General features: G+C 50.1%; 1 protein-coding gene across 2 annotated transcripts in view; it reads right to left on the reverse strand.

The window, feature by feature from the left end:
* Nucleotides 1-26788, reverse strand: part of SH3PXD2B (SH3 and PX domains 2B) — a 99596-nt gene that overhangs the window by 69590 nt on the left and 3218 nt on the right. The gene's annotated exons all lie outside the window — the stretch shown is intronic.

Here is a 26788-nt window from a genome sequence, read left to right on the forward strand (position 1 = left end):
GAGTCAGAAAGACCTGGGTACCAGCCGAATGGCTTTGGACAAGTCACTCTCTCTGGGTCTCAGCTTCCTCCCTAATAATGTGGTTATAACCGCCATCTCTGAGAGCTATGCAAAGGATTAAGTGAAATCAATGGGAAAGCATTAGCACCCAGCTCATCTCAGGAGATGGTATTCTTTATAGCACTGTAGATTTCTTGCTTTCCACTCAATCCAGAGAGCCCTGGGGCTGGCTCTTTTTCCAGTCATTCTTAGAATTCTGCCTTTTGTCAGAAGTCACTGAGACCGGCGGCTCTTGGGCCTCTTCTACTTTTCATAAGCGAAGCCACCACGCCACTTCACCAAGCAGGCCCTGGGCCAGGTCCCTTCTCTTTCCAAGTGCCAGTTTCTGCATCTGTGAATTGGGCTGACAGCACTTGCTTCACGTGACAGTGTGAGGATTTCACGTGGCTGAGAACAGTGAAGCACTTTATAAGCAACGGGGCCATGTTTCCAGCCTTTGTCGCAGGTCACGGCCCACACAGAACACAATGTACAATAACAAATTTGGGCAAAGTGAGGTGGCAGGGGGTCAGAGGCAGGGTCTAGTGACCCTGCACACCACCTGGACACTAGGTATAAGAAATCAGCACGTGCATAACCCTTTCCTGACTTGCACAAACGATCTGTGGCTGCAGGGTAGTTGACAATGAAAAAGTAAGTATGTGAAAGCTCTCTGGAGGGGCGCCTGGGTGGCTCAGTGGGTTAAAGCCTCTGCCTTTGGCTCAGGTCATGGTCGCAGCCCTGCATTGGGCTCTCTGCTCAGCAGGGATCCTATTTCCCTCTCTTTCTCTGTCTACTTGTGATTTCTGTCAAATAAATAAATAAAGCCTTAAAAAAAAAAGCTCTCTGGAAACGCAGAAATGCTGTATAAACATGAGGGGCTCAGTGTTGTCAGAGGCCATGAGCTGAGGGTTGGCTGGAGGGACAGGGGCATATATGGATGAAGAAAACCTCCTTCCCCACAGCTCCTTAGATACAGAGGTGGGTGCCACTCATTATCCACAGTGATTGGTTGAGAAATGAGCATGTGACCTGTGCTGAACCAATCAGAGCCAGTAAGAGTCAGCTCTGGGGCTTTTGCTCCAATCCCTGAGAAAGTCAAGCTCTCTTCTTTGAAGTGGCTAGGCTATTAGGACGGGGACCTGGAGCTGCTGGGGGATCATCTCATCATTGCTTGGAAGGAGCTTGCCCTAGAAGGAGGCCAACATCAGTAGATTCCTGTAACACGGTCTGACCCTGAGATCCAGCTCTGCCTGCAGCTCAATCTACTCCTGGTCTTGTCACATTTCCCGAGCCAGTACATCTTGGGCCGAACCTGCCTTCTCAAATTATTCTTGAAGCCAGCTTACTTTGGGTTTCTGACACATGTGCTCTGGTCCTGACTGCTGTGGGATGGGAGGTAAGAGAGAGCTCTCTGAAGCCTAGGGTCATCATGGTATACTTCAAAGGACCTGGAAACTTCATCAGGAAACTTTCCTCAAAGTTGTTCCACTTTGTGGAACAACTCTGTGGGGGCTGGGGCCAGAGACCAGGGTGATGGTTAGGGACTTGCAGGAGAAGGTTCTCCAGGTAAGAAGAGATGAATAAGGGGAAGATAATTCTGGCTAAGATGGGAAGTGCCCTTGAGTGCCAAGCTATGTCCACCAGGAATGACCTCTCCAAATCCAACATGCATTTTATTTCCGAGAAGCATGACAGAGAGGAAGAAACGTGGGCTCTAGAGTCAAGAAGCTCTAGACTCACACAATTTCCTAACCCTCAAAGCCACAGCTTCCTTAACTGTAAAATGGGGTCAGCAAGTCCATCTCACACAGAGTTGTAAAGATTATTAGAGGCCAAGCTCTCAGCAATTTGCCTGGCAGAAAGGAAAAGCTCAAGAACTTTCAGTATCCTGTACTCTGATTCTCCAATGCCTGCCCCACCCCTGTTCATCCAAACAGGCTAATTTAATGTCAGGGATTTGGGCATCTCAGAGAACAGGTCAAGGCATCCTTTGGGAATCACCTTGGGAAAATGTTTTTCTGACAAAAAAAGAACTCTGTCTCTAAAGCCACCTGAGTAGTTATCAGTTTTATTAAAAAGACTTCTATTCTGCTTCAGCAATACTCCGGCACAGGGATTTTGAGTGGCTCCCATCTGTCATTCATTCATTCACTGTACAACATTTATTAAGTACCTGTTGCATGTCAGGCACCTTGCTGGGTGCTGGGACACAATGAGGAGCAAAAGCGAACTAGACCTTGCCCTTGGAGATGGGAAGATGGGCAAAAGACCAGCAGACAAGCAAGTATGTATGTAACTGGAAGTTACATTCAGTGCTTAGGAAGGCCCCCAGCGTATGCAGTGAGCACGAGATGGGGGAAGGTGGGGCAGCTGGGTGTCCTTGGAAGGGACGGCCTATCCGAGGAAGTAAGCACTGAGCTGAGACCTGAAGGATGAGGAGCTGGCCAGAAGAGTGGAGAACAGAGTATTCAGGCAGAGAAAGGACAAGTAAGGATATGGAGGCCAGGAAAGGCCAGACATGTCTGAGATATAGGAAGACTGTCCCGGCAAGCAGAGCTGGGGGAGGAGGGAGGCAGGGGCTGGGAGGCAGGCAGTGGTGGCATTACAAGGGGCTTGCAGGCCACGGGGAGGAGATGGGATTTTGTTCTATTAAAGAGTTTCAAGGGGAAGGGGTGTGTGGCATGATTTACGTATGTTTTTAAAAATTTTTCCTCTATATCCTTCTGGCCACTGTATGAAAAATGGTTTGACGAGGAGCAGGGACACCACTCAGGAGGCTTTTCCATCACTGAAAGGGACTCAGCTAATCCAATGGCCCCAACTTCCGGATGGGTAAATTGAGGCCCAGGGAAGACCATACCAATACAATAGTCCTGTCAGTGGGGGATGCTTACGCGAAGTCTGGATAACTATCTGTCAAGAATAATGTTAACATGGATTAAAAGACAAAGGAAAAAAAAAAACTGATCACCAAAGTGTCATTGTTTTCCTAAAGCCAACCAAAAAAGCATTCCCATCAATGGAAAACAAAATTCTGCTTACACAATTCATTCTAGATCTCTTGTTTATAGTTTTTAAAGTTCTGTACATATGGTACAAGGACTCTGCAGCAGTCCTAATTGGTTTATTGGAATCAAGCTCTGAACACAATTTGGTGCCTGCATTTTTAGGCACAGATCTAACTTTTAATGAGAATTGTCCCAATGCCGGGCTTTGGCCTTCCCCAGGGTTTAGGGGCGGGTGAAAGGGCACACCCACCGGGTTCTGACACCCGCCCTGCTGCTGGGGGAGACTCAGAGGCACCAACCTCTCTGGCCACAGTGTTCTTGTCTCTAAAACAGGGTGAGTAATTTCCCTTGAGGATTCTCTGCAATCACTGATGCACGTGGGGCCTTGCCCAACGCCTGGCGCACAAGAGGTATGCAGAGCCAGTTCCTCCCTCAGAGGAGCTGATCAATATGCCTGCTTTTCTGGTATTCCCTTTCTTGCCTTGGTGACAGCGCCTAATTTCCTTTGGAATGTCATCCCTCTCTTTGTGATAGGAAGTGGTGTCGTGGCTCTGGCCAACCAGACTGTTGCCTGTCCCTGGCCATAACAATGGGTCAGGGACCGGCACATGACCCAAGCCAGGACAATGAGACTCAACTCTGGGACTTTTGATGGCATGGTCAGGGAAGAGCCGCCTTTCCCCACCGTGATGGCTGACTCGAGGGAGAACTGTGTGGAAAGCAACTGTCACACAGAAGCAAGCAGCCAAGAGGGAGAGAAAGAGCCCAAGTCCTGTGACATTTGGACCCCTAGATCCAGAATCCTGGACATTTCATGGCCCCAAGTCAAAACCTTCCCTCTCTGGTTTAAGCCAGTTTTCGTGTCTGTTACTTGCCACCAAAGCAGTCTGAACACATCTGACCTTGACTTTTTTTTTTTAATTTTTAAAAAGATTTATTTATTTATTTGTCAGGGAGAGAAATAGAGAGCACATAAGCAGGGGGAGCAGCAGGCAGAGGGAAAAGCAGACTCCCAGCTAAGCAGGGAGCCTGATGTGGGGCTCCATCTCAGGACCCCAGGTTCACGACGTGAGCCAATGGCAGACGCTTAACGACTGAGCCGCCCAGGAGTCCCAGGGTGAATGTACTTAATGCCACTGACCTGAACACTTAAAAATGGCTACAATGGTAACATTTATGTTACCATATATATATGTTATATGTATTTTATCACATTTAAAATGACTTTAAACAAAAGTAGATTTCCTGCAGAGGTCTCTATAGTCCATGCCATGTTACCCTGGAAATGTCATTGAATCTTTCTCCATGGAATAGCCCTCAAAACATGTGAATGTCCAAAGAAAATTTATGTACAGAATGTATTTTTTTAAAAAACGACTCAAAACTCAACAGTAAGGAAACTACCAACATGATCACAAGATGGACAAGAGATCTGAACAGACCCTTCATCAAAAAGGATACACAGATGGCAAATAAGTACACGAGAAGATGTTCTACATCATTAGCCATTAGAGAAAGACAGACTGAAACCATGATGGGGTATCACTGTGCATCTATTAGAATGGCTGGAATAAAAAATATCGACAAACCAACAAAAACTGGTGCTGACCAAAATGTGTTGTCTCCGAAACTCTTAGCCATTGGTATGAAAACAAGATGGCACCGCACTCCCTGGAGGGATGTGGAACTACTGGGTGAAAGGTCATTGATAAGGAGAGCCACCCAGTGCGAGAGTATTACCCCATGGATTACTTCCTCAGCAAAGGAAAAAATGCACCTTTTCAATGCAGATCTCGTGGTTAAACTGTAATGAGGTGATCGCAAGTGGACACCCCGAGGTGATGCAATGTGAAACATACAAAATCTTCTGTTGAGTATTGTTGCCAAAACGTTTAACCTGAATCTTAAGCCTCTTGACCTACGTTCTAACTTATAAGAAAGTAAAGGAGAAAGAGGAACAAGCTAAATGACGCTATAAGGAAACAATCAGGTGAATTCAAAATGTGGGATATTCCATAAGTCTAACAACAGGGCATAGTTCGAATGCTCCCTCTTCCAGAAAGTCCTGACTGCTCCCTTCCTGTTAGGTTGGGTCTCCTTGGCACCCACTTCCCAATCACAAAGTCAGTTATACTTTACTGCCATCGCTAGGTGCCTGCTTTCCCATTGGGTTCTAAGATTTGTGAGAGGAGACAGTGCCTATAGTCTTTGCTGACGGCTGTATGTCCAGTGAAGAGCAGGATGGAAAAAATCTATGCTTCGTGGAAAAATCAGAAAGGAACTGAGATGCCAGAAGGTCAAGCTCTCACAGAGGCAATGCCTATCCGAGGCAGGCCCGCGGTCCGCAGGAGGGGTGCCTAGCTCAGCTGTGTCTCTCGGATGGTCCCACAGGCTTGCCTCTCCTCTCTGCTCTGTGCCCTGCTCCGCAACCCCTCCCACTGGCCTGTGTGCTTGAAGCAGAGAGTCTCAGGGAGCAGCAGGAACTCCTTCCCTCTGGGAAAGAAGGAACAAAGCCCACACTGTGATGTCTGAAGGCTCTGGAAGATTTCCTCTTGCTCCCTCACAGGAGGCCCTGAATCGCAATTAGCCATCATGGAATCCCTTCTTACTCAACCTCAGCAGCCAGGCCTGCGTGATTTACAAAGCCCAGACTCCCCAGGCCTGGCATCCCCTGCGACTGTGTCATCAGGGCTAGAAGTACTGGGTTTCCTCACTTCCTCTAAGTCAGTCCAGAGATGAATGGCTGGATGGAAGGGCTGAGGGGTGGGCTCTGCTATGACCAGGGTGCTTGGAGTAGAGGTGGGCAGATGGCGGGGCTGCAGCGTCTCCCAAGTTTCCAGGGGCCTGCAGGCTAGGCGAACACCTCTCACAATCTCCTAGCCAGGCATGTTGGCGTACAAGTGCAGTGGCCCAGCTGAGGTCACAAGGTTGGAAGTTCAGAAGGAGGACTGTGAGCCAGGCTCCCTCTAACCCCGAAGGCCTTGCTGCAGTGAAGACCCTATAGCTGGACTGTGGTCTGTAGGCAGATGCAAGCTCGCTTTCTTCTGTCTTTGAGAGCCCACCAGGAGGCTGTGGAGTCCAGGGATTAAGACAGCCTTGAGTCACCTCTGCTTTTGTCTCAACTAGCTGCGTGGTCTTGGGTTTAAACTCTCTGTGACTCAGCTTCCTCCTTGTGAAAAACAGGGATTATAACAGTACCAACCTCAGAGTTGGGGTGATGATTCTGTGAGAATGTGACTACAGAGTGCCTCGCATGGGGCCTGCATGAGGTAAAAGCGATCAATACCCTCCTCACTGTGAGCCAAACACGGGCGTAAAGCTGAGACCTGGTCTCTGCTCGCTGCCTCTTGGACGCTTCTCCCATAACTCACTCACTTTGCCCCATTCCTCCATTCCCAGGGCCCTGCCTCTTTTGTGGTCTTCTTCAGGCCCCAAGGGGGTCAGAGGGTCTGCCCTGCCTGGCCTGGGAATAGAGGCCCAGCTCACCTGAGCCAGGGGGGCACATTTCTGAGCTGTCAGAGGAGTCAGGGCCCTATCCCCTCCGTGTGAGTGTCTGTGGGAATGGCCCTGCCAACTCCCACCCCCACGCCTCAGCCTCAGTGGAGCGGAGCTCTGTGTCTAGCTCAAATGCAACGTCGCCACAGAGCCGTGAGCCTGCCTGGGGCCAGGCCTTTGTCTACCCTGGCCTCTCCTCTACCAAGGCTTGAAGACTGTTCCAGAGTCCTAGGTCAGTGTGACCTTGCAGGAGGTGCCCCACAAAGGACAAAGAACCCATCAAGTCATGGACAGTGGAAGGTGTGGCCGGGGCCACAGTGACCCCTGTCCTCTGACGACTACCCTGTCCTAAGGTCTCCAAAAGCTACTTGTCTCAACTTGAACTGGTTTCATACGATAGAAAAGGGAAAAAGGAAAAAAAAAAGTTCTCTGGCAGATGCTGAGAGTCCTTCTCGGACCCCGTACTTGAGAAGTGTCACCTGTCCTGCCCATCTCACGGCCACAATGACTGCTCCGGGCGGGCCAGTTGGCTTCTCTCAGGAACCCGGAATCCGACCAGATGTCAGCTCCAGCCACAGCCGCCTCCACACTTGGTGACAGACATCTGGTGCGCAGACAGGGACAAACGAAGGAGAGGAGCAGAGAGGAGAGGCAGGGAGAGCCCTGCCCGGCCCCTGCCCGCCCAAGGTTTTCATGACGCGTGACAGGGACCTGGGTCTTCCAGTTAATTCCCCTTTTGGCATAAAGAGGGTTTTTATGCAACTGAAAGGATACTATGACATGGGGAGGAAAGTTCGGGCACTACCTTAGGTGAAAAGAATAGGGAAAAAAAGGTAATGTCAATCGCACTACGTGTGTGTGTGTGTGTGTGTGAGCATGTACATACATCATTTCTGGTAGTTATGCTCTAGAAAGTCTTTATGAACACTGATTTAGCAAATGCAGAACCACTGTTCCTGGAGGAAACACAAAGTTAGGGTCCTGCAAATCCCCGGTCACAAGATTTTCATGAACAGACCCGTGGATAGCTTGGCTGTTCATGCATAAAGCCACCTTGTTCAATGTGTATTGTTAATGCATTAACATTCAGCTCTGGCCTGCAACACTGTACCTCACACCTAAACTCCTCTAACACATGTGACTTCCCCGTGACAAGGTTTTCCTGAGTTCAGGAACGCCACACGGCACCACTTCAGCACGAGGCGTGGAGTCATTTCAAACAGTGAAATAATCAACAGAGAGTACCAAAAAAAAAAAAAGAGAGAGAAAAGTAGCACTGAAGGTATCATGAGAAAGACTTATTTCAAGTGTCAGAGCTGAAAGCAGAAGGCAGAGTGTCGCCTTGCTGGGCCTTAGCTGAGCACATGCACAGGGGGTGACATAGCATGTTTTGCTGCTCTGCACACTCCCATGTCCACGAGTGGCCGTGAAGTACTTCGAGTATTGAAGTTGGATCACAAATAAATCTTAGCAAGCAGGCAAATGCCCAAATATGGAATTTACAAATGCAGCAGATTGACTGTACGGTACATAAACGTGTGTGTGTGTTGCGTGTAGAAACCAGTGAGATATATAGAATATATACCAGATATAGGGTTTGTAGGCATATGTAGGACTTTTTAAATTCTGTTTTTGATGCTTTCTTGTATTTTTCAGATTTTCAGAAAAAAAAGATGCTGTTATCCCAGGAGGACAGAAGAAAAGGGTCTGTGGCCCACTTTCTTGTCTTGAGCCCCAGGACGGCATCTTCTTTGGGTCCAGATACAGCTGATGGCCCAGGTGGGGGTGAGGGGGTGGGAGGAAGCTTGGAGTTGGCAGATGGGGCCCTAGCTCTATGATTTCGGGTAAGCCCTCTGCGTCTTTGAGCCTTTGTTCTCTGAAAAATGGGGATAAAAATAGATGTTTTCCAACCTTATGGGCACTGTAAGAGCAAATGAGTATTTTTTTTTAAAGCTCCAGAAATGGAATCTATGTTGGTTGGAATCTCAGCTGTGGCCAGCGCCTGAGGAAGAGTACTCGAGGAGGGTGTTTGATGTGTGCTTCCTAAGTCCTCCACCCTCACCTCCCTTGGCACCTCCGGCCCATGGCAGTGGAGGCTCCCAGGGCCTGGAGGGCCCCCATTAACCATGCAGGAATTTAGGCCTCAGTTCCAAGTGACAACAGCCAAGGGGTCAGTTTGTCCATGAATAAAGATTTACATCAGAACAAAGCTGAGAGTCCCTTAAAACATACCAGGAGCTGGGTCTGGGCAAAGCTAAGTGGTGGGCCGGAAACAGGCCAAGTGCCTCTGTAGCTCCCAGGGCCCCAATAAACTGACATCCCTATCCCTCCAGACCCACAGGCCAGATCTCCACCCAGAGCTGTAGCTCTTGCAAGGGCCTCCGAGTTCCCTCCGTAACAGCTGCCGCCCCACCTCGGGAGAGCTGTGATCTCATGCATTCTCTTCATATGAGCCTGAAAGCACAAGAAGGTGTTTCTGCCCTGTGAATAAAATCTCTGAGGCTCGGGGGAACGTCCTCCAATATCACTTTGCTTTGCAAACCTATTTAGTGGGGTTTTCTAGCATTGGCAGAGCTTAGCTCAGCGTCTTAGCCGACACTATGTAGGAGGGGTGAGGCTGCTGCCCTAGTCAAGACAGAGCAATTACAACTTGGTTTGGGTTGCAATAGCCAGAGCTTTAATTTTGGGGGAAAGATTGTGGGTGTAGGTGGGGAAGGATCTGGTCCAAGAGCTTTTCAAAGTAATAGTGTTTCCCAGGGTCACTGTGTCTCAAGGTATGCAGGAACTCGGGCTACACGGGGGCTGGTGTGAGCTGATACCCGATCTCAGCACTAATCTCAGGGAATCCCAGAGAGACAGTTTGTCTCTGCCATTTCCTTCCTTCTGGAAGTTTGGTGATAATGGCTTTTGAATACTCTCTCCAACATGTATGTGCTGGTCTCTTTTCTTGAAGAGGAGACAGAAGACCTCAGGACAGGCAACACTAGCTAGGAAGAACTTGAACACATTGAGTCTCCTCTTCCTTTCTATTTAGTTTCCTTCTATTTCTAGCAAATGCTACTGGTTTTCCATTTATGGGAGACAGCGGAAGCATCACCTTTAAAAATAACGTAAGTTAAAAAATGGAGTCAATCCGAAGAAGAATACTGAGTTAAGAACATGTAGCACAGGGAGTGGTGGATGTGGGAGGATGGAGAATGAGGGCAGTACTGTTCCAGTGGAATCCCTTGCCATTCTCACGCTGTCTGGACTTCTGTTGTTTGCCGGCCAAGGAGCCTACAATACTTCTCAAGTGGGAAGCCCTCTCCTGACTCTACAATGCAGGTGGGCTGTCTGGAATGGCCAGGGAGATGGAAGAAAATATCTAAAGAGAGGGCACCAGTGGGGCAGAGGGGACTGAGGCTGAGCCCACAGAGGCTGTGAGAAAGGCACATTAGCAAGACAGATCTGTGATCCATTAGCAATGTCTGCCATGGCACAGGAATTGTAGGATGTGTGCTGAATACACAGCATCCCTAATCTGGATCAACCCCTCCATTTACAAATGGGGATATGGATGGGCCAAGAGGTGCAGCAACCTGCCAAGGGTTATACTCTCAGCCATGGACTCTTTCCACCAAGGCACTGTTCAAATTTCTGCACAAGATCCTCTGGCCCCTCTGGGCCTCCTGCACAATGACTTATTCAGAGAACTTTAGAACTGATGAAGCCAGTGGTCAGACTGGCCTGCAAGAAGTCCCTGGATCCTGGTGTGGTTGCTGGGACTCCTGGCTCCCCACCCTAGTTTCCATTAGGCAGCACCACTTCAGGTTCTCCTATCTAAAGAGGAACCCAGCAGCCACTGGCCTAACCACCAGATCCTGGGAACCCATGCTGCCACCAGCAACATCAGTGCGGGTTCCAACGGGGCCTGGGTTCTTCCGCTGCCCACAGCCCCCCTTTGCCTGCTTCAGGCTGACAGCAGGGGGTTCTAAAACTGGCAAATATTTGAAAACTCTGCTCCAGACCACCCCTTACTTTATAGTTGGGGTATGAGGTCAGAGAGGGGAAGGGACTTGCCCAAGCCATGCAGAGAGCAGACAAGAGGGTTGGAACCAGACTGGGGGGTCCTCCTAGGAGGTGCTAAGGATGCAGGAGTTTTGTTCCAAAACGCAATTCCTCAGATCTGAGGAGTAGCAGAGCCCTTTTTAAATGGAGGGTGGAAAACCCTCCTCTTATGCAGCACACCGAGGGGCTCAGGCTTCTGTTCATGGGCCACAGAGCTTCTGCAGCGAGGCCTGAGCCCGGGATAACATAAGCGGTGCCACAACCTTAAATACAAAAACACGTGCAGCCCTCAAATCAGGCAGTGGTGCTAGTTCAAGTCCCAGATGAGGCTACTTCCTGCCGAGGAGGCTCCCAGGAATATGTCTAAGGATGCAGACCTTGGTTCAAGAAACCAACTTTAAAAGACGGTGCCCCCTCCCCCCTTAGGTTCCCATACTAACTAGGTCTCAGGGCTGGCGGATCCTGGGGACAGCCTGGCAGTGCCTGGCTGCACTCCAGAGCCAGCTCTCTGGCAGTACGCTGCCCTGGTCTGAGCTGGAGAAGCCCAGGGTGAGGGGGTGGGAGGCAGGGAGGGAGGAAAGGAGAGAAGGGTGGAGGAGAGAGGGAGGAGCAGAGGCACTTGGACGGACTCCGAGGGCTTAACTAATGGGAAGCATGATTCTGCTGTTCCCCGTGGAGACCACGAGTTCCCTCTGGTTCCGATCTGTCCGCTCTCCCCAGCTGTCTGCCCAACATCTGGCCTATGTAGGTCAGCACTCCCAACCTCCTTTTGCAATTGCAACACCCTGCACTTTGTCCGTATTGCCTAACACCCCAGAGCAGCATCGCGGGCCACCGGAAGGGCTGAAGACTAGGTATTTATCTTTTTAGAGAGAGTACATTAAGTTTATTCTTGCAGAAATGCTATTAAAGTGTCGCAAAGATTTGGAGACCCTGGAGCTGATAGGAGGGTGTCACAGTGGGGCAGGACCTGGGTGAGTGGGGGCCCTGCCTTGCGAACACAGTGTGCAATCCTTGGCAGCGACCTGCTGGGAAGGTGGGGCCGCCTCCTGGGCCGAGGAGGAAACCCCAGCCCAGAGGTGACCTGGCCTGCAGATGGGAAGAGCAGGTAACATCAGATCGAATCCCAGCCCCCTCAGCCTCTGAGGTCGCACGTCCTCCTAGCTTCCCAAGGCCAGGCCTCAGGTGTTCTGGACCCGAGGCCAGAACTTTCCAGTCTTTACATCAGTGTCAGAAAGCACCAAGCCCAGGTTTCGTAGCTAAGTGGCACACTGGGGGGGGCTGGCTGCCGATTTTCCTTTTCTTCCCCCTTCAATCTTTTCAATTAAGTGAATGCCTGGAAAGGGGCCCAAATACAAGAGCTGGAGGCTCTGGCTGCAGGTAGGATGCTCTGGTTTAGGACTGTGTTCCCACCCCTGCTTGTCCATAGGGCACGTGGTGAGCCTGCAGGGGGAGCTGAGGGCCTCTGACTCCCCGCAGGCAGAGGGGTGCCAGGCTGGCGTGAGAATCTCATTGTGTCTCTCTCCCCTGCTTCCAACACTTCAGTCCACTCATCCACTCATGCATCCCACAAATAGGACAGAGTGCCCACTGTGGACCAGGTTCCCTTCCAAGGGCTGGGCTCTGGCCATGGAGGAGACAGAAGCCCCTGCCCTTCTGGAGCTTTCCGCCTTGTCAAGGAAGGCAACAAAAGCATGCTAGAGGGCTTAGGGGACTGCCTCCTGCTCTGACCCAGCAAGGTTCTCCCTTGCCTCCTAGCCCTGCATGTGCCATGGCCTTCAGCAGGGGCATCTCTCCCTTTGCTTGGCTAGCAACTCTATTTCTCAGACATCAGCTTAGGAAGCCTTTGGAGACCCTGGATCCGGCTCTCTTCCCATTTTATGGGTTCCCACAGCCGCTGGGGCTGCCCTCTCTTAGTACACGTGCCTCTGAGTGTACTGTTCTGTCATTCTTGCTCCCCCGGGAGGACTGAGGGGGCAGGGGTCACGTCTCTCCGGGGCACCACGCTTCTGCCAGTGCCTGCTGACATTAGGCTCCTGGGAAATGTCTGGTGAAAGACAAAAAGGCAGAAGGACAGACAGGCAGGCACGCAAAGAGACAAAAAGCCAAGACAGGGTGACACAGTCATAAATCAAGGTGACCTCACTCAAGGCTCTCCGTGTCTGGAGAGTAACAATGCTCTTGAAATGGCTGAATGGACAGCTTAACTGCCAAGGGTACTAGAAACAGAACCAGCTTTGTGACAGAGGAGACCGCAGGCATGGGGCCCGACCCTGGAAGAGAAGTCCACATCTCACCCCCAGGCTTCTCACAACAGGCGACAGAGAGAAACAACATCACAGGAGCGAGTTCAACTACAAGTGGAGGCATCGTCCTGTCGCCTTCAAGAGCCAGGACAGCCTGAGGGAATTCTCTGGAGGGGGCGGGGGATGATGGAAGTGTTCTGTATCCTGTCTGTGGTGGTGGTCCCAAGAACACACACACGCATAAAAACTCAGAATGCTATACCAAAAAAAGGGAATTTTACTGCAGACAACTAAAATGTAAAAAAACAATAAACATGCACACACCAATAACTCCTTCATGTTATTAAAAAACAGACGGGCACTGGCTTTAGAGTACCGGGCATGAATCTTGGCTCTATAGCTTGAAGCTGTTGTGTGACTTTGTAAGTCAATGCAGGGCTCCAAGCCTCCACTTTCTCATCTATAAAATGGAGAGAATAGTACCTACTTTTTAAGGTTGCCCAAGGATTATAGGAACTAATGCACGACAGGTGCTTGGCACACTGCCTGACTAGAGGCAGCTTCCAGCACCATCACTGATAACCCCATTAAACAGATGTGGCACGGGAGGCTCAGAGAGCCCATCTCCCCTGGGCCAACTCAAATCTTTCAAGGTGAGCCATGTTGAAAGGAAAAGTCTGGAAGATCATGCTGTGCCCACACAGAGCTGTCCACCCTTGGAGCTTTTTTGTCACTGCCAGAGTCTCATCCAGATGGGTGGGCAGGAGGAGCCATTTCCAAGCTGGCCGGGCTACCTCAATTCTTCTAGACCGAGACACAGAACTGGTGGAAATGCTCGTTGGTCCGGGTGTGTGGCTCCAGCTGGGGCCTCGGCTGCCAACACACGTCCTCGCACACATCTGGCCTGAAGCAGCATGGGGAAATTTCCAATGGCAAGCAGAGGTGCTGGCAGCTGGAGCCCCAGCTTGCTGAAACCAACCTGAAGGCTGGCTTTCTAGGAAAGCCTCCAGGGCAGGCACTGAGGGCTTCTGGGGCTCTCCACGGCTGCCAGGCCTCAGAGGAGCCCGGGGCTGTGCAGGAAACAGCTGAGAGATTTCAAGTTGGGGCCCCTCCTGCAGGGACAGGGCTGCCTAAAGAGAACTGGGCAGTCAACATGAGCACCCACTATGTGCGAGGCAGAGGGACAGGAGGGATAAAACCCAAGTAATGAAAAACAATCAAAATGGGCCACACTTACTGGGCTGATCAGGGACTAGGCCTTGTACTTAATTTATATTATGTTGTGAGATATGGAGACTCAGAAGGGGTCAAATGCTTACCTCCACTCTGTGACACAGTCAAGATCTAAACCCTGGCTGTGTGACATGGGAGGAAATCTCAGGATGTGTGCTCAGAGGGGTCTCAGCTCTTACCTAATGGGTCCAGCACAGTGCCTGACACATAGGGGATCTCGACAGAGAAGACATTAGTAGAATCCTCTCATGGCCACAGACCCCCTAAGAAGCACTCTCTAGTCACTGTGGGGGCACAGAGGGGACGAGGGATCATTCTGCAGGGGGAGCTCAGAGAGGCTCTCCAGATGAAAGAAACGACTGCTCTGGATCTCAAGGGACAAATAGTTTTCTGAATGAGGACCAACACCTAATGACCACTTCCTAAACCCCCAACCCTCTGCTCTCAGGAAACCCTGCAGAGCAAACCCTACTATCCACCCAATTTCACAGTGGAGAAAAGTGACATTCAGACAGGTTAGACCACCAGCCCAAAGCCATGCAGCTTTGGTTACGGAGGAGACCAGAATTTGAACCCAAATTTGTTTTTACTTCAGAATGCCTAATCCTAACCAAGAAGACCAGGTGAAAAGTGAGTGTTGCAAACCAGAAGCAAGTGTGTTCACGTCCCCTGGCTCCCAGGAACAGCAGAGCTGAGAATCCTGCCTCGACCACTTACCAGCCAGGGGACTTTGGGCAACAACTTTCTGTTTGGAAAAGTAAATGAGGCCACACGTGGGAAGCCAAAGACAGCACTGCCAGCAGTAGGTGCTCTCTGATGCACAGGAGAAATGAGTTCACAAACGCGTGTGCAGCCCCGACCACCCTTACTGTCCCTGACATGTTCTCAAACCCGGCTGTGGCGTACGTTTGGGGTGCTTGTTAAAACTTCAGAGTTTGACCCTAGCCAGCCCCTCCCACTGTCTGGGCTTAAACCCTGGCCCTGTGACTTCCTAGCTGCATGGGCCAGGGCAGGTCCTATCTCAGCCTGCTTCTCCATCTGTAAAACGGGGGTAATCAAAGTGCCTACCTCACGGGGTAATGGGAAGAATCAGATGATTCAGTGCATGCAAAGCTCCAAGCATAGCACCAGGTACATAGCAGCCACTCAATAAAGAACGGTCCTTGTTCCTTTTCCCCCAGCCTGGAGTCAATGGGTACAAAGATAATGTATGCAGAAGCCTGGCTATTCTTGATCCTAACAGGCAGAGATCAGAAGATCCCAAAAGTCTGGGATCTTCTAAAACAAGGTCAAATGGACGTGGGACCTCCAAGATAGGAGGGAGCTCAGTGGAGAAGGAGGTAGGAGCCAGGGTGGCCGGAAAGGTATAGGGGAGAGGCCAGAGTGAGGAGTCCAGCAGCCGTTCTCGTCCTGGGTTCTCCCTTCCCAGCTGGTTGTGCTGCCTTCTTACTAGCTATCTCCTCCACCACACAGCCTCAGCTCAGGCCTGGGCCGCTGCACTTGGGATGCCAGTGGCTGTTCCTGCAAGTCCTCTTGCCCCTATGCTCACCCTAACAGGGATATTTCTAAAACACAGATTCTGACTGGATTCCCTTCCTCCTTGGTCTCTCAGTGGTTCCCTCTTAATGAAAAACAACAAAAAAACAACACTGATTCACATTTAATGAGCACTTCCTTACTCCTGGCAATGCTACTGGTCCTTATTCCCTACGGGGTTGGACTTGTCACCCCCATTTTATGGATGGGGTAATTGGGTCTGGAGAAGCCGATGGCCTTATTTAGTTCAGGCCAACACAGTCACCAGCCTGGGTTTCTACAACAGTTCCTTCTCTGGCCTCCTGCCTCTAGTGGCCATCTTGGCTCTGCCTTGGTGGGGCTGTGGACAAGGACTGGACCAGGAGACACTGGGCCTGGATCAAGAGCCTAGATGCCAGCACCCGGATTTAACAAGTAAACAGGACGACTTAGGAAGAACACTCCCAAAGTTTAGAAAGATAACTGACACAAATCCTTCCTGTCACCCTCCAGTCCCCCAACCAAAGCTAAAGATACTGTAGCAGAAAACTGTAGAAGCCGAGACTGTCTAAAGAGGGTCAAAAATGTGGGGTTCCAAAGAGCCTCTCAGGCAGTCTCAGTCTACAGCTGCCAGCTGTTGGGCCGGGGGCCCCAGGGAATGCTGGGAGCTCTCCCTGCCACGAGGTGAGGTCACGCCACACAGAACAGGCAGCCCGGCCTCAAGACAGCAACAGTGCCAACTGCACAGACTCTGAGTCTGACAGACATGTGTTCCAATCCTGGCCACACCATGTCCTCAACCAAGCTCAGTTGGAGCCTCAGTTTCCCCATCTGTGAGACAGGGATGCTATAACAGTTATTTCCTGTCTCTCAGGGCAGGTGTAATGTATAAATGGGACAATAATACAGACATTATTAATCTGTAAGACGCCTGGTCTCGTGGTAGACATTAACCCCCTTCCATGTATGCCTTAGGCCCAAATCAAATCCAGATCATTAGGGTGAACCAAGTGAAACTTTTATTTGTGTGGGTAAAAAGTTGACAATTTCGTATGGTTCAACCTACTAGCATCCCAGAGGGCTGGAGAATTCCTTCTGCTTCCAGTGGACTAAACTAAGAATTACAGTTACTTTTCTTGTGAGTGTTTACTCGGTGGCATGTATGGAACAAGGCCTCCATTTATAGATGAAGAAGATCCGGAGGTTCTGAGAGGTTAAGTAACCCACCCAGAATTGCATAACTAGAAAGTGACACATCTAGGATTCGCATCCAGGTCTGGCTGCCTCCAAAGCGTGTGCCTTAACAATTATGACACAATGCTCAGTCTGATGCCAACAGGAGTCATCACGAGGAATCTGACCATCTCAGCTGATCGATGTCAGCATCTATCACCCTAGAATCACGGGAACTTAGAACTGAGGGGCCCAGGCAGTCATGGCTTCATTCAAGGAACACACTTGGCATCTGTTCCAATTCAGGTCCTGGACTGAGGGATTTGGGCCTGGTGGGAGAAAAGAAGACAAGCCAGCAGACGACTAGTCCCAATGTGTAGGCACTGCTATGCGGCTGGTCCACTGGGAGGCTCTTTATCAAAGCTGGGTGCTTGGCAGGGTGCCAGGCGAACTAACCTAAGATACACCCCAAACAACCGCCCCCTACAGCAAAATCCAGCCTCGTCTTGTCCTATGGGGCACGGGAACACAGAGGAGAAAAGAACTTGAGAATGTGGAGGGACTGAGCTCTCAGACCTCAGGGTGGCCACCTAGGAGAGGTGTCCTAAGGGGAGAGGGAATCCTGCGCCAGATAAAGTAGGGCGATGGCAGAAGCGGGTTCCAGCTTTGTACAGCCAAGGAGCCCCATTTCCTGCGGAACCTGTATGCTGTTCCTAATGGTCAAGTTCGGAGAGTATCCTTGGCCAGGTCTGGGCCCACGCCCTCCTGGGCCCCTCATCTATGGGAGAAGACCGTTCTGCCCAGTCTCAATTTGAGTTCCTATGTGGACTTTTCTGCCAGCTTCTCATGCTTCCCATACAAGTCATTGAGAGAGGGAAAAACAGAGCAGGGGAAGCAGGCTCCCCTCCTTCTCCCTCCCTCCTGGAACCTCTCCTGCCTCTACCATACTATACTGTCCTCTCCTCTCTAGAGAAACAAAGAGGGGTAATACACAAAAATGTAATGCAACATGAAGCGGAATAAAATTCCTCGTAGCACCCAACAGTCCAGGTGTACTTCCTACGAGGCTGCACTGTATCGCTGTTTCCATTCTGCAACGCAGCAGGTAAGGCCGAGGGAGGTCACAGGGCTAGTTCAGCGCAGCTGGCACTAAGCCGTCTGACGGCAAAGTCTGAGGTCTTAAAATTGTCCACGTTTTCACCACCAAAACGATATTTGGGGCTCTTCCCTAGACCCCTTTCTACACATTCAAGTACTTTCTGAAATCAAGATCACATTGTATACATAATTTGTCTTTTTCACTTGCATTATATGGTAAGCATTTCTCATTCATTAACAATTCTTTGAAAAAACCATTTTGAGAGGACCCTTAACGGTCCACTGAAGGCCATGTATCATTTATCTAATCATACCTCCAATGAGAAACATCAAAGTTATTTTCAATGTTGTTTTAATTACTGCACTGCTAAATATCCAAACATCTAAATCTTCTGGGAAAAGTGCTTTAAAATCACAGGGAATGCATCCCAGGCTGGTCCATTTAGAGGATGTTTCTCAATATGTGGTCATACCAGACCACCTGAGTCCTATCATTTGACATGTTTATCCTCACAAGTAATGGTGATAGAGATGATGATAAAGATAATACTAATGGAGAACTATCTAGCATCTTCATATGCCAGGCACTGCTCTAAAGCCTTTGTGAAATAATCCACAGTGGGTACTATTCTTACTCTCATTTTTTTTTTTTAAAAAATACTATACTATACTATACTATACTATACTATACTATACTAATACTATAGTATTAGTTTCAGGGGTAGAGTTTAGTGAATCATTAGTTGCATAGAACACCCAGAGCTCATCACACCAAGTGCTCTCCTTAATGCCCGTCACCCACTCCTCTCCCCTCCAGCAACAGGGGAATTTCTACTGGTGACGGAGTCCAGGTATTGCTATTATCATTGAGGGCTGGTGCTGTCGCTCACTATAGAAGGCAGTGCTAGATAGGGTCGGAGGTTGATGAAAATAAAGATGAACTTTTCCCCTTCCAAGTTCAGGGCCCTCTGAATTCTACCTGTGTTGAGAACTCTGCTAGTCAGTCTTCTCCCTCCAGAGCACACCTCTCTGTCCCAATGAGGAAGGGGCCACCCAGGCCTCAGACCCTCTCCTGGCCCCACACCAGGCTCCATCATGGCCCTAAGGCTGTGAGGATGTGTTCCAAACAGATGGTGACCTCCATGGGGACAAAAGCTGTCTGGCTATCTTAGCTTCTCTCTGGCTCTGGGCCAGGCTTGGCCCAGGGCAGACAATAAACCCACATCTGTGCAGCGGACTGCCAGCCAAGGATGGCCCAAAGCCAAAGGCTGCTGATTCACACCTTGGCTGGGGAGGAGGAAATGGTGACGCCACTGCGTGGGTTTCTAGCTTTCTTTGCCAATGCAGTGGGCAGGGGGTCCGTGCAATTCTGCTTAATTAAGCAGACTAGAAAATATTATCCTTGTGTTTAAGGCAATGTTTCCCTTCATCTGTGGGGAGAGAACTGACTATACCCTTATATAGTCAATGACAGGCACAGAGCTGAGTGTGATCCTAGGCAAATTATTCCACCTTCTCAAGCCTCAGTTTCCGCCTTTGTGAAATGGGCTAATATTATAGTATCCATGTAGTAGACATCAACTGTTCCCACCTGCCCCTTTTTCCAGCAACAGTACTTTGAATCTTCTCCAATGACTCTCTGACTGCTACTTGCAATTCAGGGGGACTCCGTATCCCAATATCCAGCTGTTGCCTGGCCAAAGGATGGTCAAGTGATCTGGCTGGGCCAGTCGGACTCTCTCTTTCTGGAAAACGGGGCTCTTGGGTGGCCAAAGATCTGAGGGATGGAGCAGCTGCCCGCCTCTGGTGATGCTCTGATGCCCCCTGGCAGCTCCTCCTCCCTGGGGGGCCCCAGCTGGCCGGGTCCTTTCCCCACACGTTCTGCCGGAGCCATCTTTCCGTACATTCCTGACAGCCTGAGTTAGCCAGGTTCATTTCTGCCATTTGCATCTCACAGAGGTGCCGAGTGGATTCAGTGACATAAAGTATGAAAAGCCTTGGGCACCTAAGAAGCACTCAGATAAATGATACCCATTCTATAAAAAGAATAAAAAATTATTATTAAGTCTTGAGAACAAAACAAGTCTGGAATTATTTAATCCTTCCCAAACTTTGGAATCCCTACTGGTTCTCACAACCCCCTCTAATATTTCCCTCCCTACCCTCCTGCCAGACTTCATCTTCATGATGTGCACAGAGCCGCCCTGTCGACAGGTGCTCTCTCTCCCTGCCACCTCCCATGTTTTGTTTGTGCTCTGCCCCCTCCATTCTCCCGTACAAGGCCTTTCTATCCACCCAGCCAGCAGGAGGGCCCCTGAGTATCAGCTCCCCAGCTATTCCAGTGATTTCCTCTTGGACACCTCCGAGCCTGAGCCCTGGCCCCCCACCCGTGTGTCCTGGGGCTGTGCCCATCTTGAGGGTGGGGATTGTGCCTTCTATTCTTTTGTGGTTATTAGCCCACTCAGGAGTCCCTGGGTCCTTCCGGCCCCCACCTGCCAAGCTTCATCTGCATCACTCAAATCTCTTCTGCTTCTTTCAAACGCACCACATATCATACCACATACCGGGGTTTCCACTTCTTTGCTTTCCTGTCCTCTGCCTGAAATTCCCTTCCCTTTCTCCACTTGCGGCATCCCTCCCCAGCTTTGTGATCCGCCCTGGGTCACCTCCGCCATGCTGCCTTGTCCAAGTCCAAGTTTCCCAGAACCCAAGTGTACAGGCCTCTGTTATTCCCCCAAGTACCAGACTAGCTCTGAAACACCCTGTCTGCCTGTCTCTCTCAGGACACTGACCTCCTTCAAGTTTGAATTCCTGGTTTGTGTATCTGTAGATCATCCCTGCACTTCAAAGTGCCTGGTCCCTGGAGGGAACTGTATTTGTTCAGTGCATTCTCAAGAAACATTATCACTATTACAAAGTCCAAAGGTTCTTAGCCTTTTTTTTTTTTTTTGAAAGCGGTGGTTTTTGTAGATTTGCCCAAGTATAGGGTGCCTGGTAAAATCTGAATTTCAAATAAACAAGGAACAATTTTGTAGTTTAAGTATGTCCCAAATATCACATATGTATCAAATTTAACTGGGCATCCTGTTAAATTTGGTAAATCAGCGCTGGGACAGCCTGACATAGGCCCGCAGAAGCAGACAGCAGAGCTCTGCCCCCATGCACACAAAAGATGCACCACTAGTCCCTTCTCCCTTCACCTCCTGAAGAAGGCCCTGGGCTTGGGCTCACAGCCCACCTGAAGGTTTGCATCTGAGCCAGCAAGTACGGGAGTACGGGAGGTAAACACCCCATGGTTTGGAGAAGGGGTGGAGGAATGATGGACATGTGACAAAGGTTGGACCTGTTAGCTCCCGGCAGAGTCCCAGAGAAGTGAGCCACACTAGCCCCTGCCCACTGGCCTGCTGTGAGATGCTGAGCTTCCTGAGTCTATCACATCAGCTAAGTCCCCATGTCATGGCAGGGGGCAGTGAGGCCAGCTCCACCCAGCATCTGGCTAACCCCACTGACAAAGGCTCTGGGGAGGGTCCACAGGGCCCCAGTTTCTGGGCATTACCCCGGGACCAGGAAGCTCCAAGGACAACTGTCCCAGCAGCACTGTCCTCAGGCATTCTGCATCAAAACTCATTTAATTTGCAAAGCCACCAAAGCCACGTACTTCCCAGAGGAGAAGGCTCAGGGCCAACAGCGAGTGAATGACAGAATCAGACTAGAACCCGGCCTCCAAGTGCAGAAGCCACACTCACAACCCCGCAGCCACATGGCTTTCTTAATAAGCCTCATCTTCTCTCCTTGGGCCAGGGACGGGTGCCCACGACTCACTGCTGCGCCCACCAGGCTGACATGGTACTCGGCCAGTGGCTCTCCTTCCTGCAGCTGCAGTGACCCACACAGCTGGCCTTCATCTCCAAAAGGAGGGAAAAAACCGAGTCACACCAAGCAAGACCGCTCCCCCTTCCACAGCCCTTTCTTCCAGGGAGAGAGCATGTGCCATTTGCGGTCAGGATATGAGTGTCCTAGATGTTCAGAAGTACCATGAATAGTGCCGTCGGTCCCCTAGTACTTTTCCAGCAGTGTGATAGCCAACTGGCCTTCAGCTGACCCCCGTGTACCTCAGGGTAGGTTAATAGTGACTGCCTGAACACCCAGGGAGCGGGGCGCGGGGCGAACCTCTCATCTGGATGGCCTTTCTTGTGCCCTGTGACCTTGGAGCCCACCGCAGAACTCCGGCCCACAATTCCTTCCAACCCTCTTCTGCAGCAGGCAGGCGTTAGGGGAGGGGGACCTGGACCCGCTGAGCAAGCAGCATTTTAACTCGGAAAGCATCTGCTCCGGCCTTCCCTCGAGGTATTTTAAACTCATTTCTTTCCACTTCTTGGGCGCTTATGCTGGAAAGCCCACATCCAGAGACCTCCCTCTGCAGCGAGAGTGGGAGAAGAGGCTTGGAGGCCAACGCCTACCTCGCGAGGATAGGCTCTCTGAGGACCTGGAGAATCCTACTGCTTTGGGACGGGACAGGGCAGCAGGATGTGGGAACCTGGCTGGGGCCACCCACAGCTTGGCACAGCTTCTTTTTGAAAATGAGCATTTGCTGTTTTGTTTTTTTTTTTTAATTTTCACTAAAAACAGGAATCTGTGTTCACTGCAGAACATTTGGAAAACAGAAAAGCACAGACGAGCAAAAAAAAAAAAAAAAAAAAAGACCATATTTTATCAGCTATATTTCTGTGCTTACACAGACACATATTTTCCTCCTTCATTTGTAATCAGGTGGGAATCAGCCTGAGCATGTTATTCTGCAAACAGCTTTTACTATTTAATATTCCCATGACAGAAGACATTTTTACCATCTTGATAGTACCCTAGTATGTGGTTAGAGTACATTTCATTTATCTTGTTCTCCACTGAAGGGTGTTTAAGTGGTTACAGACTTCTTACTATCATAAACGATACTATGTTTGTATGTTCCTAATATAGCTCGTAATGACGGAGCCCTGTCTATATGCTGGGCCCATTTAATCCCCCCAATAGTCCTATGAAATTGGGACTGTTACTATTCCTGTTTTATAGAGGTGCAGAGAGGATAGATAAGCCACTTCTCTGAAGTCACACTGCTGGTTGGTGGCAGAGCAGGGATTTGAACCCACACCGTCTGGTGTGCTTTCTTTGCTCACCTGAAGCATGGAATGACACAGATTCAAAGTCGAAACTACAGTGACCCGTAAGTAACCGGAAGCTATGATAGCTCCATTTGCCTTTATCCTGAGCCTGTGTGGGAGCCCAGAGCATAATGAGCAGGCTGCGATCAACTGCTGAGGATGACCCATCTGGCTCCTTGCATCCAAAGGCCAGAGCCATAAGGGTGGTACCTGATAAGGTCCACTGCTTTTCAGTCAAAAGAAAGCAACAGTCCTTAAAGAAAACCACCTACCCAAGGGGCCTTAATGCCTACCTAATGCACTATTTTTCTGGGACGTAGATGGAGTGTGCGACAAGAGCCCATCTGCAGGGGAGACAGGAAGTCTCCATCGTGCTGGAGGGCCCATGTCCGAGGCTGCTGGGTGTCCAGCCTGGGGCTGGCAGCCCAAGCGTGTCACTTGAACAAAGCAATTTGGAGAACACATAGCATGGCCTCACAGGTAGGGAAGAGGCACAGATTTGGATCATGGCTATTATTATGACCATGTTATTTTTCATGACTACTACCATTGATTAAGTGCCTTAAATACACGATGCATCAGGCTATTGTGCGACAAGAGTTCATCTTTACAATCGCCCTACACTTGCCCGTAAGTTCTAGTACACACTCCTGCCCTCATTTTATAGAACTTCAGGTAGTTCGCCAACAAGGTCGCCCAGCTCAAAAGTGCTTCAGCAGGCCTCAAAGTCGGGAATTTTCAGCACCAAAGAACTGTGCTAGTAGCTGGCGTCTATCCCTCTAGCAGAAGGCACTGAGTGTCTACATTATCTGTAAACCACACAACAACACTTCCTCTCAGATGTAAGATGCTGTACTCATTCTACAGATGCAGAACTAAGGCTAGCAGTGGCAATGGCCAAGGCCACGTGTATCCCCAACATCCAAGTTTGCTGCCCTGCCCTGCATGTTCCTACCAAAGAAGGGGGGCCAGGTAACCAGGGGCTAGGCACAGAATGCAGCTAATCTGGGCAGCAGATGCACGCTTTGTGCCAGACCACTGAGCCTGCCTGCCAGAGGCCTCCTATAGACTGAGATGAGAATGCTGGTCACACCTAATAAGGGTGTGATCTACCCGGCAAAACCCAACAGCTCAGAATGGTGACCCTGGGCTTCTAGCGCCTGGCAAATGGAGAAAGGTTTCAAGGCTGGTGGCATGGCATTTGCCACCCCATCACTCCAGGGGCGCAATCAACTTAGAGCTTCCTGGGGTGAGAATGATGAGGGGTGTGGCTGCCTGCACCCAGGCTGAGGGAGCAGTGAGATGAGGGCAGGGCCAAGAGGGAGGAACTGGAACTGGGGTCTAGAAGGCAAGTGACACACCCGAGGTTGCCTGGCACAGGGGTGGGATCATAGGGCTACCGGGCTGCCACCTGTCCTACACCACATATGCATCTGGATCAGTCCTCATGTGGTCGCTCCTTGCTGTGTGACCTCAGGTACAAGCCTTCCCCTCTCTGAGCCTCCAGTCGCAAGGGGAGAATGGGAACGCCACGGTAACTACCTGAAGGATTAGGATCTTGCCCATATAAAATCACCCCATTTACTAGAAGACAAATAACTCAATATATTGAGAAAGGGGCAAAAGATCAAACAGGCAATTCACAGGAGAGGAAATGTAAATGGTCGACGGAGGCAGGAGATGCTCGACTTGCCGGTGAGCAGGGAGACAGGAACAGCGCCCTGCGATCCTATTCTGTGCCGAGCTGATTGGCTTAAGCTATAAAGTCTGACCATGTGGCGTGCTGGAAAGGACACACAGCAAAGGGGTGCACAGACAGACACTGCTCTGGGGGATGTAAGTGTCCCAGTGGCCCCCACCTCGGGTGCACAAGCAGGAAGCAGCTGCGTGGACCTGCACTGCTGGGACACCCTAGGAGTCCCCACCAGGAGCTAGTCAAGTGGAATATTAAACAGCAGTTAAAAATAAACTAGGGCCACATGTATCAGCATCGATCTCAAAAGGGCAATGTTTTTATGAAGTTCTAAAACATTCATGCAAGATTTAGGCCAGTGTTAAAAAGGGAAAAACATTAAAAGGTGCACAGGGCTGGGGGGCAGGAAGGGGAATGATTGCAGACAAATCCCGGGGACCTTTTTGGGGGTGATGCAAACGTTATAAAACCACATTACAGTAGTGGCTTCATGGCTCTATAAATTCACTAAAACAATCAGCAAACCATACACTTCAAACGAGTGAATTCTATGGCTTATAAATTATACCTCAATAAGGCTGAGAGGAAAAAAAAATCCTATCTAACAGACCTAATAGTCTATTGTTTTAATAAGATTTGAGAAAGAGAGAGAGAGAGCTGGAGAGAGAGAGCACAAGCAGGGGGAGGAGCAGAGGGAGAGGAAGAAGCAGACTCCCTGCTGAGCAAGGAGCCTGACTGATGAAGGATTCGATCCCATGACCCTGGATCATGAACCTGAGCCAAAGGCAAGACGCTTCACTGACTAAGCCACCCAGGCGCTCCACTAATAGTCTATTTTTTAAACGGACACAGGAATGATAAATACCAACTACAGGACACCAGTTCATTTTGGGGAGAGGGAGAGTTAGGGAGGGTATATAAAGGTTTTGTTTCTGCTACATTTCTTAAAAACCAAAAATAATGATCTGAAACATCCAAATATGAAGATCTGACAGAGCTGCCCAGTGGAGAGTTATTTCATCTTATGTATTTGTATATTTGAAATAGTGTATTTAAAAGTACCTATTTTTTTTTTAAGATTTCATTTATTTAGTTGACAGAGATCACAAGTAGGCAGAGAGACGGAGAAGCAGGCTCCCTGCTGAGCAGATGTGGGGCTCGATCCCAGGACCCTGGGATCATGAACCTGAGCCAAAGGCAGAGGCTTTAACCCACTGAGCCACCCAGGTGCCCCCAAAAGTACCTATTTTTAAAGGACTGTTGTGAGGACTCACTATACAAAGTTTCATCCAGTGCCTGGCCCACAAGAGGTGATCAGATGTCAGCTATTAGGACTGCTGCTTTAACTACTACTACCACCATCTTACTCTTAACATCTAAAGATCTCCAGGCAGAGCAAGCCAGCACCTCCTGGCTCTTGCAGACAAGGACTCTCTTCTGAATCCAAGGCTTCTGTATATCCCACTCCAGTGCAAGAAATGGCGGGATCCTGCAAAACCTCCAGGGAACACTTCCTCCTCCTCTCAGGAGGAGTCAGAAGATAACCCAGCCAGGGAGGGTCTCCCCAGGGCATCACCCTAGAAAGCCCCCTTTCCATTCATTCTGAAAGCCCTGGGCTCCAGGCAAGGAGATTTCCTAACACAGAAGGGGAGCAGCTCCCTAAGACTTCGCTCTCCCAGCCTCTGACAGCGGCTCCAGGGGAGCCTCTCTGAATCACAGTATCATTGATATTATCATCCACAACAACCCCTACCTAACGGTTGGGATCTCAGAGGTCCTGGGGGTTTCTGTCCCTACATTCTCCAGACCAGACCTGTGGCTCTGCCCCTGGGCCCACAGATGACATCTGTGCTCACAGGTAAAGGAGGGTAGGGTGGGGCACGGCTGATCACGGAGCACTTCGTGTCATTTCAGGTGTAACTGGTGACCCAGCCCTGGGCTCAGGGGCAGTTCTCCACGACATCAACAGTACCTGTGACCAGTTCCTTCCAAGGCAACTGGGTGGCAAACAGGTGGCCAAGGTAGCTGCAAATGGGGGAGGAGGTGGTGGAAAATTAGGGGGTGTGGCTAACAGAATTC

This window comes from Mustela lutreola, chromosome 5 (genome assembly GCF_030435805.1).
Source record: "Mustela lutreola isolate mMusLut2 chromosome 5, mMusLut2.pri, whole genome shotgun sequence".
Lineage (NCBI taxonomy): Eukaryota > Metazoa > Chordata > Mammalia > Carnivora > Mustelidae > Mustela > Mustela lutreola.